Below are 14283 nucleotides of genomic sequence, written 5' to 3'. Positions count from 1 at the left end.
TTTTAGCTTTTCATAACCATCTCGATAACGTAACATTGCTGAAAAGTAAATTTGAAAATTAAAGTTAAGTACTGTGAAGTTCTCTTGAATGAAAGATGTTCAATAATACAAATGCGGGTTATCTGTTTAGTGGTTGTCATTATTCAAGTGGATACGTTTTATTTATTGCGATAATTAACATTAATTTTTGTGCTGAATCCTTTTACTTGTTTATAAACAATATTTATATCTAATTAATATTATAAACAAAGTGTTTCTCCTACGCACCATCCGTTCTCATATTAAGGCGATCATACGTTATTCATTTATTTATTTATTTTATTTATTTATTTACTCCTAAAATATCCAACGGGTGAAACCCATTTAGTACAAGAAAAAAATACATTAATGAAAAGAAGCACTGAAAATACATCATAAAAATTAATATAAAAGTTACAAAAGTATAAAAAAGACCAATACACAAGAACAATACAAAATCTTAAGATTAAAAGTAATATATATAAAAGTCAAAGTTAATAAAAACAACCAACAGAACCAGTAAAAAACAATGAAAATATATATATATATATATATATATATATATATGTTTAATAAAAATTATATTTAATATATATAATTATAATCTTGTTTTATATATCAAATCATTCGAAGTAATTGCTGTTGATTTGTGNGAAGTTACGTGAGAGCGATAAAGTAAGCCATAGAAATCCATGCAGTAGAGAAGGATGGCTATAATGAAGGCGTCTCTTAGTCACCGCCCGTTTTGCCATTCCACAAATAAGGTCCACTTCTTATTTGTGGAAGGGCGAAATGGGCGTTGACTATTAGACGCCTTCATTATAGCCATCCTTGTCTATCACATGGATTTCTATGGCTTACTTTATCGCTCTCACGTAACTTCTGATAGACCATCGGTACTTTCCTAAAAAATCTTCATTGGACCCTTTCTAATAAGAAGGTATCTGTAACATAAATTGGGCTCCATATAACTGAACCATATTCTAATTTAGATCTTACAAAAGTTGTTATGTGATAACAATGAGAGATTTATTTTTTTATTTTATTTCGTATGATTTTTTTCTTAAATATCTAATGTTGCTTGTTGAAAGGAATTATATTATGCAGATTTTAATTTAAATAGACAGTGGATATACAGGCTGCTACAAATTCTCATCTCACTACAAGGATCTCGAAAACGGTAAGAGATACGAACTAGCTTAAATGGGGGCAAAGTTGCGTAATCAGGGGACCAACATTATGCCTCTAAAAAATCACGGCTAACAAGATTAGTTTTCGGGATATTCGAAAAGAAAGCGAAATTTTGAAAATCCATTTTTGTTTCATTTCAGCCTTGTTTGAGGTGATATTGAAAAAAAGAACACTTTCTCATTGCTTAATCAATTTTTATATGTAACATTTCGTCTCTTCAGCACCATCATCAACTTCATTTCTTTACATACGACCCTGGAGATTTTATTGCATTTTTCGCAAACCTGCATGACTTCCAATAATGTACTGCCTCAGCCCGAATCAGATTCAGACGTTTTGTCTCGAAAAATTCATCTTCAGTGTATTCGTTCCAAATTTATCAAAATGTTTTATTTAGATTTCTTTGTTTATTGAATTATCGTACACTATAGTGTTGTTAGACCCTGTGAAATCCAACTAGTTATTTAAACTATTACCACCACGAAGTTATTGCGTCAAAATTAATTTATTATTACAATTTTAATTTTATTATAACAAATTAATACTTAAAAATGCATATGAACAACCAAAACGCCAGCTGAATATTATTCTTTAAAAAATTTCAGTAAATGTTCAAAAACATTTTCGTTTTGAAAAAGGTTGAAAATGAAGATCAGCGTAATATTATCGGAATTTATTATACCTTTAACCACAGCTGTGAAAGAGTATGTCAGATGTATTTGTACGGATATAATGGAAAAAAATATATATCGGAGTTTATTGGAGTTTTGAACACTCGAGAAGCCTAGAAATAACTATGGGCACGGGATTAAAACTAATAATGTTTTATTTTAATGCGTATTCGCGTGGAAGCGAATTTGTAACAGCCTGTATTTGGACATTCCTTTGTTCAACATAGCAGGAATTTCTTGTTACTGTTTTTATTCTACTGAGCATTTGCGCTACACCGAAAACAAATAATTTTGAATAAAATATATTTTATAAATTTAGTTTCGCATAATCAGGAATATTTCACATGTAAATAATGTTTCTCAACTACACAGTGAACACTACATACTACAAGACATGACATAGTTAACGTTTCGAAAAATTTCTACACAATGAAGAAAAATTCATTATCGTTAAATTCATTTTCGTTCTCAAAACCCAAACAGACTTCGGAAAAGTGGAAAAGAGGGAAAATATTTGTATATTTACCTATTTTCTGGTTACCCTGTTCATGCAAGATGAAAATTCTCCATGCCAACCACATTTTAGAGGCAAACAAAAATTTTAATTAGCAATGTATTTTTCTCGTAAAATGAAAAATAAAAATGTTTTTCAGTCTGTTTCTATCAAAGTAGACCGATTCATTGACAAATTGAAAATATAATATAAATATGAATTCTAAGCAACTTTCCTTAATAACATATTTCTGTATTGTTAAAAACAAAGGCAGTTTATTCTTGAACGATATTTATATTTACCGATTTTCTGATCACCCTCTATATGCTAGATGAAAGTTCTCCATGCCAATCACATTTTGAAGACAAACAAAAATTATTCATATTTAATCAAGAATGCCTTTTTCTTGTAAACCGAAAAATAAAAATATTTTCCCTCTTTTCCACTCTAACCTTGGACAGTATGTTCAGTATGTATATACGTTTTATACTGTTTCTATTTACCTCGTCGTCGAAATTTTTTAACATGCAACTATCAAAATTTAAGGACTGGTGTGAAACACATTCAAGGCCTTTAAATAATGGAATCGAAGATAATCGGGACTGGATGAGAAAAGGAGAATTTGAAGTAGGTATTCAGATTTCGGGAAATGAAAGTAATATGGTAAAAATAATATGAAAAGTTCGCGTTTATTTGCTAAACGGTGATAGATGTGTTCTAAATTATTTCTTAAGTTTCGATAATTGTTGGTTGAATATTCTCAGCGACGAGTTGGGTAATAACAGAATATTGTTGATAACTCATATCTCTATGAAGGACAGATCAATTAAACAAAAATTCTGTAACATTTGAATTTCAGTCAATTTAAGATTTGAGATCGCGATCAAAGTTCGAAGAGTTAACTCTCTAATGTGTTGCATTAATTATTATTTTACATTCAAGAAGAATTATTCTCTGCTTTATCAGTATGAAACTGTGTTGGTAATACTAAATTTACAAAACAAAATGAATCCCTTCATTGATCCTTTTACCACAAGGGGTTATTTATTAACAAGAAATTATTTTCAGTTCGCAGAATGCACTGTAAAATAAGAATATGTTTATTTTGCTAATTTTACTCAAACAATTTTCAGCAATGTCTCCGATTCTTTTTTATTTCATAATTAAAAAGTTATTGTGACACAGTTACCACCTAAATTTCACTCTAGATTTAAAAAAATGCAAATATCAATATTCGAGTTAATGATTTAAATCTTGATATTTGTAAACAAGTGCAGTTTATATAACGACTATTTCATAGTTACCAAAGCACAGGCGGCACCCTTACCAACAATAACTTTGGTAAAACCAGGACTAAGCAGAAAGCGACCAGCGAACGATGGAAATTCCGTGGTCGAGTACTACCTACTTCTTTTCTTCTTCTACAATTAGCATACAGGTAGACAGTTACCTACTATAAATACTTGAAAAATTTTTAGGTGCTATCAGTTGTCGTGTACTCGCCATATTATTAAAAGTGAGTATATACAGGGACAATGTTCGCAAATTTAAATTATTTTACGTGTTTTTTTTTAAATTAACATTTTTTTAGTATATTGAACGGCAAAGTTAATTTAAACAATCCTTCCATTTTTAAGATAGGTAATTTTTGCTTTATTTGTACCCCTTCACTGTTTCTCATGTAACAAAGAAAATACTGTCTTTGTGTATTAATTCAGACAGGAAACAAAAATTCTGTGTCTACCTTAATATGTGTAACAGTTGATTAGAAACTAAATTACATTTTTGTTTATTTTCAGAAACTGATAAAAATGAACTTCTTCAACATCTTCTTCATTGTCGTCTTGGCCCTTGCGGCTCTTCAGCAGACGGCCTCGGCCAAATGCATCGCTAATGGCAATGGTTGTCAACCTAGTGGAAGTCAAGGAAACTGTTGCTCAGGATACTGCCACAAGCAGCCTGGATGGGTTGCTGGTTACTGCAGAAGGAAGTAGTTTCGTCAAACATTTGGAATATTACGAAAAACTATGACGTTAATGAAATTATGTCGACAGTATTAAAATAATAAAGAGTTTAGATAAAAAATTTAGACTTTCATTGCTCCTGAAATGTAAAACATATTAAATTTAGCTTGGAAGACATGCTAACTCAGATCTTTAAGAAAATTCATGCTATCTCACACAAAATTAAGTTTGACTATAAATTTAAGTTGGCTGCATTGGCGTTGAACTGCACATTGAATGATTGAAACCGTACATTTATAATAAACTTATATTTTTCAAAAAGTAAGGAATATTTATGTTCAGGTACACTATTTATTTTTTTTTCCTTCAACATTTTTCAATTAATTTTGTTAACTTACGACAAAACTGCTAATTAAAAAATTAGAATAATATGCAGTGTGCTGCAACATGTACATTACTTGACGTTTTTTGAAATAACGAATTATAAAAAAACAGTGTATACCTTAAAATATAAAAATGTTTATTAATACTAAAAATTATTAGATTTTTTTCATACAAGTTGGCTTTGATATAAAAATTAATAGCGCACTATTATCTCATTTGTAGTCACTACTCTTGATACACTTTTTTTTTCTCACAAAATCTGAGATGCACAATTCATTCTGAAAATAATTATATAAGCCTAATGCGGACTCTAAGGAGACTGCAATAAAAAGGATTATATGTATAGTGGACCAGGCTAGGCCCCAAACTCCAAGTCCGAATCGCTCTTACTGCACCTCAATAAAAACAAATGGGTTTTTAAAGGTACGGTAGCCGCGTGCTTGCATAGACTTTGGAAATACATAAGATGCTGATATTCGACACTTTTATTACCGGTACTGTATGATCTGCTGGATCGATGCGACGAGCGCAGAACAGATGAGATGCACGTGCATGGTTCCGCGGTTCCCCATGCACACATGTTGGCAGATGGCATATTTTTTCTTAAAGAACTGAGCTAGCATGTTTTCCAAGCTTAATTTGAAATAGCATGTTTTCCCAGCTCAGTCTGAGGTAGCATGTTTTCCACACACAATTTTAGGTAGCATCTTTTCCAAGTACAATGTTAGGTGGCATGTTTTCCAAGCTAAATTTGAGATATCTAGCTGATATTAATTCTTGACCTTAAACCTTGTACCAGTGTTTGTAAACAAATTACTTGTCCAGTATTATAAACATAAAGTGTATCTACGCATCATTTCTCCGTACCATTAAGGCGGCCATACACGACGTGGTGATTTTTTTTAAATACATTCATATATTCTATTATTAGCTCTCACATGTTTTAAGGTTTTAGGCTAATTCAAATTTAAAAAGATAGATGAAATGACGTCATACAATGATAAAGTCTATCGCGTAAAAAACAGCTGCTACAAAGAGATCTGTATGCAAATGCAATACCAGGTGAATGCCTCACCTGGTATTAGCATTATCCCATAGAGTGAGGGTGAATATCTTTTGTATAGCTAGAGGTCTGGTGTCGAACAACATTGTTTGACTTCATTTACATTTTTTTTTTTAATTTGTTTGCATTAGTTTAATACCTAAAAAAATGAGTGATGATACTGCGAAGTTTATATGGAAAGAAACAGGTGACGGATTTTGTCATTCTATGTTTGACTGTTCTAAATCATACTGCAATGTTTTGTGCTACAAATCTGATGGAATGCTGTTCCGCACAGCAAACGTCGCTTCATGCAGTGAAACTAAAAAAGTATAAGACAATTATTGATCACGTGAAGTGACGCTAGCATATTTGTATCTTTAGTTAACTCTTATAACAATTCTGTAACCTAGGGGACATTTTATCATGCCTTTATTTTGTACTAAAAATAATATTTCCAGCATACTAGGTTATTACTTTAAAGTTATTTAAAATTTAGCTAAATATAATATGAGTATCTTCTCTATCGTCTGTTTAATATTTTAGGACCATGTAGGGAATTTTGCAGATTTTTTTATCAAGTTGAAATGTGCTGTAATTTATATAAATTTTTATAAATTTTAAATAAATTATCCTATATTTTGCAGTTCTTTCAGTAGAAGTTCAAGGTGATTATTTTGATGCAAAATAAATTCTTTTTCATACAAAGATTTCTATTATACTTGAACACAGGGTATACTTGTATACAGGGTGCCCTACTAAGGTTTGCTAGGTATGATATTAGAGAAAGTATATGCCTTAAAGCTTCGGGAGAAAATTTTCGATAAATAAATCGACCAAAAGAAATCGCTGGAAATAGTTTACATGTTCGTAGCTCGGCCGCTAGGGGACGCAATCTGCATACCAAAACATAGAGTTAAATTTTTCTCAGAAATGTTTCCTATTTAGGTATATTAAACAGTGCAAATATGGATAGCCGAACTCATTGCACATAACTTTTTTTATTGACATTTTATTCTATCTTTGTACAGAAAGGGTGGGGGAAGCCCCGAATGTCTGATCAGAAAAATTCATTTTTTTAAGGATTTGAAATTTCTAAAGAAAGTGTTGTTTATTTATTGCCGCTATTTATTCAAGTTTTCTTAAAAAAAAAAGTGAAATAGCAAGATAAAACTTTTTATAGGTTATTTTGAAGAGCATAAAAGGCTACATTTTGACGCCAAAAAGGGTTCAATATCTCTTTTTGTTATAAAGTTATTCGCAAGTTAGTGACAAAGACAAAAATTCATTTATAAAATAATTTACCTAAGCACGCAGGGAAGGTTAAATTGCTGTATTGAAAATAATGGTATGCATTTCGAGCGTTTATAAACATCTTTACTTTTGTTAAAATTTAATTGTTCTTTCGTTACATAATATCAATATCTGTTTGTTTTTGTTATTATTTTCAAGATTGTTGTTGACTCACTCATTTGAGTGGGTATAGGTAGAATCTTTTATAAACGCATTTTCTTTTGATAATTAAATGTCTTTTCGTTAGCGTCGTGTTCCTCAATCCATTATCATTATTAATTTTTTTGCACACTAATTTGCGAATAACTGATAACCAAAAAAGATATCGAACCCTTTTTGTCGTCAAACGTAGCTCTTTTTATGCTTTTCAAACTAACCTTGTAACTTGCCCAGCCAGCTAGCCCAAGGGGAGGAAAAAGGGGAGCGGGTTCTCAGGTCTTTGAATAATTTCTCGAATATTTGGATTTAATAGCATTTATTCATCATCTAAATTTACAATTCGGTCGCCTGTCAACTACTAACTCTACTAAGTACACTCTAAGAAAAATCTTGGGATTCTTCACCGTTGATGGCTACTCAATTTACCACCGTACAAAGCGGAGCACACTCACCCCGAAGTTCCCCGGTTTTCACCAACACTTTTTCTTCTTCTGGTTTTTTACTTCTTTTCCTTAACCAAAATCCAGGTGACACTCCGTCTGTCTCCACACACTGACATCTCGCTACCTCCTTCGATCAAAACTTAAAACTAGGAGTACAATAGGTTTCCTAACTAAACGGAGTAGGAGCAAGGTGCCCGTTACAACCTATAAAAAGTTTTAACTGCTATTTCACTTTTTTAAGAAAACATGAAACAACCTTAACTTGGATAAATAACACCAATAAATAAACTACACTTTCGATTGAAATTTCAAACTTATACCAAATTTATCAATGTTTTGTGCTGAATTCATTTATGAAAAGACAACCATAGTTATAGAGATGTACAATTTTTGAGAAAAATCCATAAACGGCATTTTTTTAAATAACGCCATCTTTAGGTTTCCATATTTAGGTAAATGACATTACGCATAGAAAAATTCAGCTTTACGTTTTGATATGTAGATTGCGCCCCCTAGCGGCCGAGCTACGAAATTGAAAACTATTTCAAGCGATTTCTCTTGGTTCAATAGTTTTCTCCCGGAGTTCTAAGGTCTATACTTTCCCTAATATCGTACCTCACCGACCTTAGTGGGACACCCAGTATAAACATTTACCTTCGTTTCACAAAACATGAATAAAGAAATATTCAATGTGTCTCAGGTCATACCAGTGGCACAGATATGAGATACTGTGCAAAAACTTCAAGAAAAATTTTTATTAACGTAAGTAAAATTTGTATCTCGAGAATGACAAAAAATATTTCCAAAATTTTTCCAATGGCGTATTGTAATTTTACAAGAGAATTTAATCTTATTTCTTAACCTGTGATTTAATACTTTTTAAGTGTTTTGAATTCAGTTTAGATTAATGCAATTTTATTTTCCTTTGAAAACTGATATTTTAAAAAATATTATCGCTTTTTATGTATTTGAGCTAATGATTTAAAATTTAATATTTGTAAACAACTACAGTTTGTTTTCTGACGACTTGATTCATTGTTGTCGAAGCACAAACGACACCCTTATCAAGAACCGAACTTGTAAAACCATGACAAATATTCGGACGGTGACTAGTAAACAATTGACGGAAATTTCGGGGCTAAACGGTGATAGATGTGTTCTAAATTATTTTTTAAGTTTCAATAATTGTTGGTTGAATATTTTCAGCGACGAGTTGGGTAATAACAGAATATTGTTGATAACTCATATCTCTATGAAGGACAGATCAATTAAACAAAAATTCTGTAACATTTGAATTTCAGTCAATTTAAGATTTGAAATCGCGATCAAAGTTCGAAGAGTTAACTCTCTAATGTGTTGCATTAATTATTATTTTACATTAAAGAAGAATTATCTGCTTTGTCAGTATGAAGCTGTGTTGGTAATACTAAATTTACAAAACAAAATTAATCCCTTCATTGATCCTTTTACCACAAGGGGTTATTTATTAACAAGAAATTATTTTCAGTTCGCAGAATGCACTGTAAAATAAGAATATGTTTATTTTGCTAATTTTACTCAAACAATTTTCAGCAATGTCTCCGATTCTTTTTTATTTCATAATTAAAAAGTTATTGTGACACAGTTACCACCTAAATTTCACTCTAGATTTAAAAAAATGCAAATATCAATATTCGAGTTAATGATTTAAATCTTGATATTTGTAAACAAGTGCAGTTTATATAACGACTATTTCATAGTTACCAAAGCACAGGCGGCACCCTTACCAACAATAACTTTGGTAAAACCAGGACTAAGCAGAAAGCGACCAGCGAACGATGGAAATTCCGTGGTCGAGTACTACCTACTTCTTTTCTTCTTCTACAATTAGCATACAGGTAGACAGTTACCTACTATAAATACTTGAAGAATTTTTAGGTGGTATCAGTTGTCGTGTACTCGCCATATTATTAAAAGTGAGTATATACAGGGACAATGTTCGCAAATTTAAATTATTTTACGTGTTTTTTTTTAAATTAACATTTTTTTAGTATATTGAACGGCAAAGTTAATTTAAACAATCCTTCCATTTTTAAGATAGGTAATTTTTGCTTTATTTGTACCCCTTCACTGTTTCTCCTGTAGCAAAGAACATAATGTCTTTGTGTATTAATTCAGACAGGAAACAATTACCAAAATTCTGTGTCTACCTTAATATGTGTAACAGTTGATTAGAAACTAAAATACATTTTTGTTTATTTTCAGAAACTGATAAAAATGAAGTTCTTCAATATCTTCTTCATTGTCGTCTTGGCCCTTGCGGCTCTTCAGCAGACGGCCTCGGCCAAATGCATCGCTAATGGCAATGGTTGTCAACCTAGTGGAAGTCAAGGAAACTGTTGCTCAGGATACTGTCACAAGCAGCCTGGATGGGTTGCTGGTTACTGCAGAAGGAAGTAGTTTTGTCAAACATTTTGAATATTACCAAAAACTATGACGTTACTGAAATTATGTCGACAGTATTAAAATAATAAAGAGTTCAGATATAATTTTAGATTTTCATTGCTCCTGAAATGAAAAACATATCAAATTTAGCTTGGAAGACATGCTAACTCAGATCTTTAAGAAAAAACATGCTATCTCACACAAAAAATACGGGTCTCTTAAATTTGTCTTTAGAATCTATGAAATTTTGTTGCATAAATTTCGGGACACCCTGTATTAATATCTTTATTAATTAAAACAGCTTCAAATTTGTTCCTAAGTTCTCATCTAATGAAATTATATACTCTGATATCAAATATCTGTTCAACGTTTAAGAAATAATATCTAGAGTGGTAATAATTGTTATCTAAAATAAGAAATAATCTATTCAAATTACTGGAAAAATAATATATACAAATTGTTAAATAATGCTATTAATTATTAATTGTTAATAATTCAAAGGCATTGTTTTCTACTACTGCGTCTAATAACTATGACACTACTATTTTACTATTAGCTCATGTACTTTAAAAGGTACGAGATCTGTCCAGAAAATAACCGAACTTTACTATTTTAAATTAAACTTTGTTATTAACTTTTTGTCTTATTCATACAACTTGTGAGTTTTTCTCACTCAGCATATCTACCTATTTACAATTAGTAGTAATTACAGCAAATTCATATAAATCGTGAGTTCCGCACTGATCATACCTGTATATTTCAAATTCATATAAAGTAAATTTAGATAGTAATTGTTAGTTTGTATTGTTCTATTTTACGTTGTCAATTTTATTGAGAAGTTAGATATTTGATTTGACGAGCATCATTAATTAGACTACATATCCTTTTGAAGATAATTGTCCTTTGCACATCATATTTCGGGATATACCCAGTAATAGTAAAATGTCATTTGAGTGACAATAAGGGTTGTTATAGGTAGGATTATTTTGCTTTAGTAACTGTTGATGGATTGCTATTATCAATTGAGGTGCTAAATATGCACAATTGATTGGCCAGTTACTAGTAAGTTTAATGACATTTGATGTGAATAAGTTGTCTATGCATTTGAGGCACTTTACTGTTTTGCTCGTCAGTACTGACAGTGTAGAGATCCATGGATAATGTTTTTGAGTGAGTCTTGTGATGTTTTTGTCACGGTACTCAGGTGGGGTGCTTCGCGAGTTTGCCTTTTGCATCCTGGTCCTGGTGGATTAGACAGCACGGTGTCCTCAAGACAGGGGCAGTCTGGGTGTTTTCTGGATTTGCCCCTAACATCCATTACACACCTGGAATTGACACCGGGAGAGGTGTCAAGAATAGCACGAAAATGCTTGGATCTATTTAGATGTTTAATATACAGAAAAGTTTGGTGATAAGTAGTATCACAGTTGGTTATTAATTGTGCAGAACATATATCACACCCTGTACATGTTTAATGTTAAATGGACAGTCATATTTACAAACAGAAGCGAAGTACATTGACATACTCAGTAATTATTGATTCATTTCATTTCCACTCTTCTTAAATATCAAAACTTACATTTTATAGATTATTGATCCTTGTCTTCTTCAAAATACTCCCCTTCCCTATTCACACACTTTTTCCAACGATGTGTCCATTTTGTGAAGCAGTCCTGGATAGCTTCATTTGAAATGGCCTTTAAAGTCTCTGACGAATGTGTTTTGATGTCATCAATTGTCTGAAAACGGCATCCTTTCATTTTGGTAATAAGAAAATATTGCAGGAGGTTTGGCACGCAGGGTGGGGGAGGAGAGTAACTTGATTTTTGGTACAATTCTCGCTTTTGGTCTAAAATGATTTAGGAAACAACCTCTTAAAGTTATGGTAGACTCAGAAAAGACCATGTCGATGCGTTACTACGAAAACATCTCAAATTTAGCTTGGAAGACATGCTAACTCAGATCTTTAAGAAAAAACATGCTCTCTCACACAAAATTAAGTTTGACTAGAAATTTAAGTTGGCTGCATTGGCGTTGAAATGCACATTGAATGATTGAAACCGTACATTTATAATAAACTCATATAATACATTTTTCAAAAAGAAAGGAATATTTATGTTCAGGTACACTGTTTATTTTATTTTTTTCATTCAACATTTTTCAATTAATTTTGTTAACTTACTGTTATAAACGACAAAACTGTTAATTAAAAAAATAGAATAATATGCAGTGTGCTGCAACATGTGCATTACTCGACATTTTTTGAAATGACGAATTATAAAAAAAAACAGTGTATACCTTAAAATATAAAAATGTTTATTAATACTAAAAATTATTCGATTTTTTTCATACAAGTTGGCTTTGATATAAAAATTAACAGCGCACTCTTATCTCATTTATACTCACTACTCTTGTTACACTTTTTTTTTTCCGTACCATTAAGGCGGCCATACACGACGTGATGATTTTTTTTAAATACATTCATATGTATATTCTATTATTAGCTCTCACATGTTTTAAGGTTTTAGGCTGATTCAAATTTAAAAAGATAGATGAAATGACGTCGAACAATGATAAAGTTTGTCGCGTAAAAAACAGCTGCTACAAAGAGACATGTTTGCTAATGCCATACCAGGTGAATGCCTCACCTGGTATTAGCATTAGTCCATAGAGTGAGGGTGAATATCTTTTGTATAGCTAGATGTCTGGTGTCGAACAACATTGTTTGACTTCATTTAATACTTTTTTAATTTGTTTGAATTAGTTTAATACCTAAAAAAAATAAGTGATGGTACTGCGAAGTTTATATGGAAAGCAACAGGTTATGGATTTTGTCATTCTATGTTTGACTGTTCTAAATCATACTAGAATGTTTGGTGCTACAAATCTGATGGAGTGCTGTTCCACACAATAAACGTCGCTTCATGCAATGAAACTAAAAAAAAATAAGACAATTACTGATCACGTGAAGTGACGCTAGCACATTTGTACATTTAGTTAACTCTTATAACAATTTTGTAACCTAGGTGACATTTTACCATTGCCTTTATTTTATACTAAAAATAATGTTTCGAACATTAATTACTAGGCTATTACTATAAAGTTATTTAAAAATTAGCTAAATATAATATGAGTATATTCTTAAATATGCAGGGAACTTTGTAGATTTTTTTATCAAGTGGAAATATGCTGTAATTTATATAATTTTTTATAAATTTTAAATAAATTAACCTATATTTTGCAGTTCTTTCATTAGAACTTCAAGGTGAATATTTTGATGCAAAATAAATTCTTTTTCGTACAGAGATTTCTATTATACTTGAACATAGGGTATACTCGTATACAGGGTGCCCTAATAAGGTCGGCTAGGTACGATATTAGAGAAAGTATATGCCCTAAAGCTTCGGGAGAAAATTTTCGATAAATAAATCGACCAAGAGAAATCGCTGGAAATAGTTTTCATGTTCGTAGCTCGGCCGTTAGGAAGCGCAATCTACATACCAAAACAGGCTTAAATTTTCTCAGAAATGTTTCCTATTCAGGTATACTAAGTAGTACAAATATGGATAGCCGGACTCATTGCACGTAACTTTTGTTATTGATATTTTATTCTATCTCTCTACAGAAAGGGTGGGGGAAGCCCCGAATGTCTGATCAGAAAAATGCATTTTTTTAAGCATTGGCTAATCAAAAGCCTCGTTTTAAAGGTATTTTCATGCTTTATCTCCCGGTGAATGCATAATGTCATTTACTTCAATATAGAAACCTATAGATGGCATTATTTCAAAAGAATGCTGTTTTCTAGATGTTTCTGGAAAGTTTTAAATAAATTCAGCACAAAAAATTGATGAATATAGTATAAGTTTGAAATTTCTAAAGAAAGTGTTATTTATTTATTGCCGCTATTTATCCAAGTTTTCTTAAAAACAAATTGAAATAGCAGTATAAAACTTTTGGAGAGCATAGGCAGGAGAAAAAATAGGCTAGATTTTGACGCCCAAAAAGGGTTCGATATCTTTTTTTGTTATCAAGTTATTCGCAAATTAGTGAGCAAAAAATAAATAATGATAATGAATTGAGTATCACGACGCCAATTAACATTAAATTAAAAAATTCGTTTATAAAAGAATTTTCCTAAGCACGCAGCGAAGATTAGATTCCTGTATTGAAAATAATGGTATGCACTTCGAGCATTTATCTT

At 31.3% G+C, this 14283-nt stretch overlaps 1 long non-coding RNA gene across 1 annotated transcript; it reads left to right on the top strand.

Annotated features, from left to right (window-relative positions):
- Nucleotides 1-3804: 3804 nt before the first annotated feature.
- LOC108912369 lies at nucleotides 3805-4458 on the top strand. Its single transcript, XR_001964542.1, has 2 exons — nucleotides 3805-3889; nucleotides 4173-4458. It is a non-coding gene; the product is annotated as an uncharacterized LOC108912369 (long non-coding RNA).
- The last annotated feature ends 9825 nt before the right edge of the window (nucleotides 4459-14283 follow it).

This window comes from Anoplophora glabripennis, unplaced genomic scaffold, assembly GCF_000390285.2.
Source record: "Anoplophora glabripennis isolate ALB-LARVAE unplaced genomic scaffold, Agla_2.0 scaffold454, whole genome shotgun sequence".
Lineage (NCBI taxonomy): Eukaryota > Metazoa > Arthropoda > Insecta > Coleoptera > Cerambycidae > Anoplophora > Anoplophora glabripennis.
The sequence above is the reverse complement of the archived record's forward strand: the minus strand, read 5'-3'. Positions and strand labels throughout refer to the sequence as shown.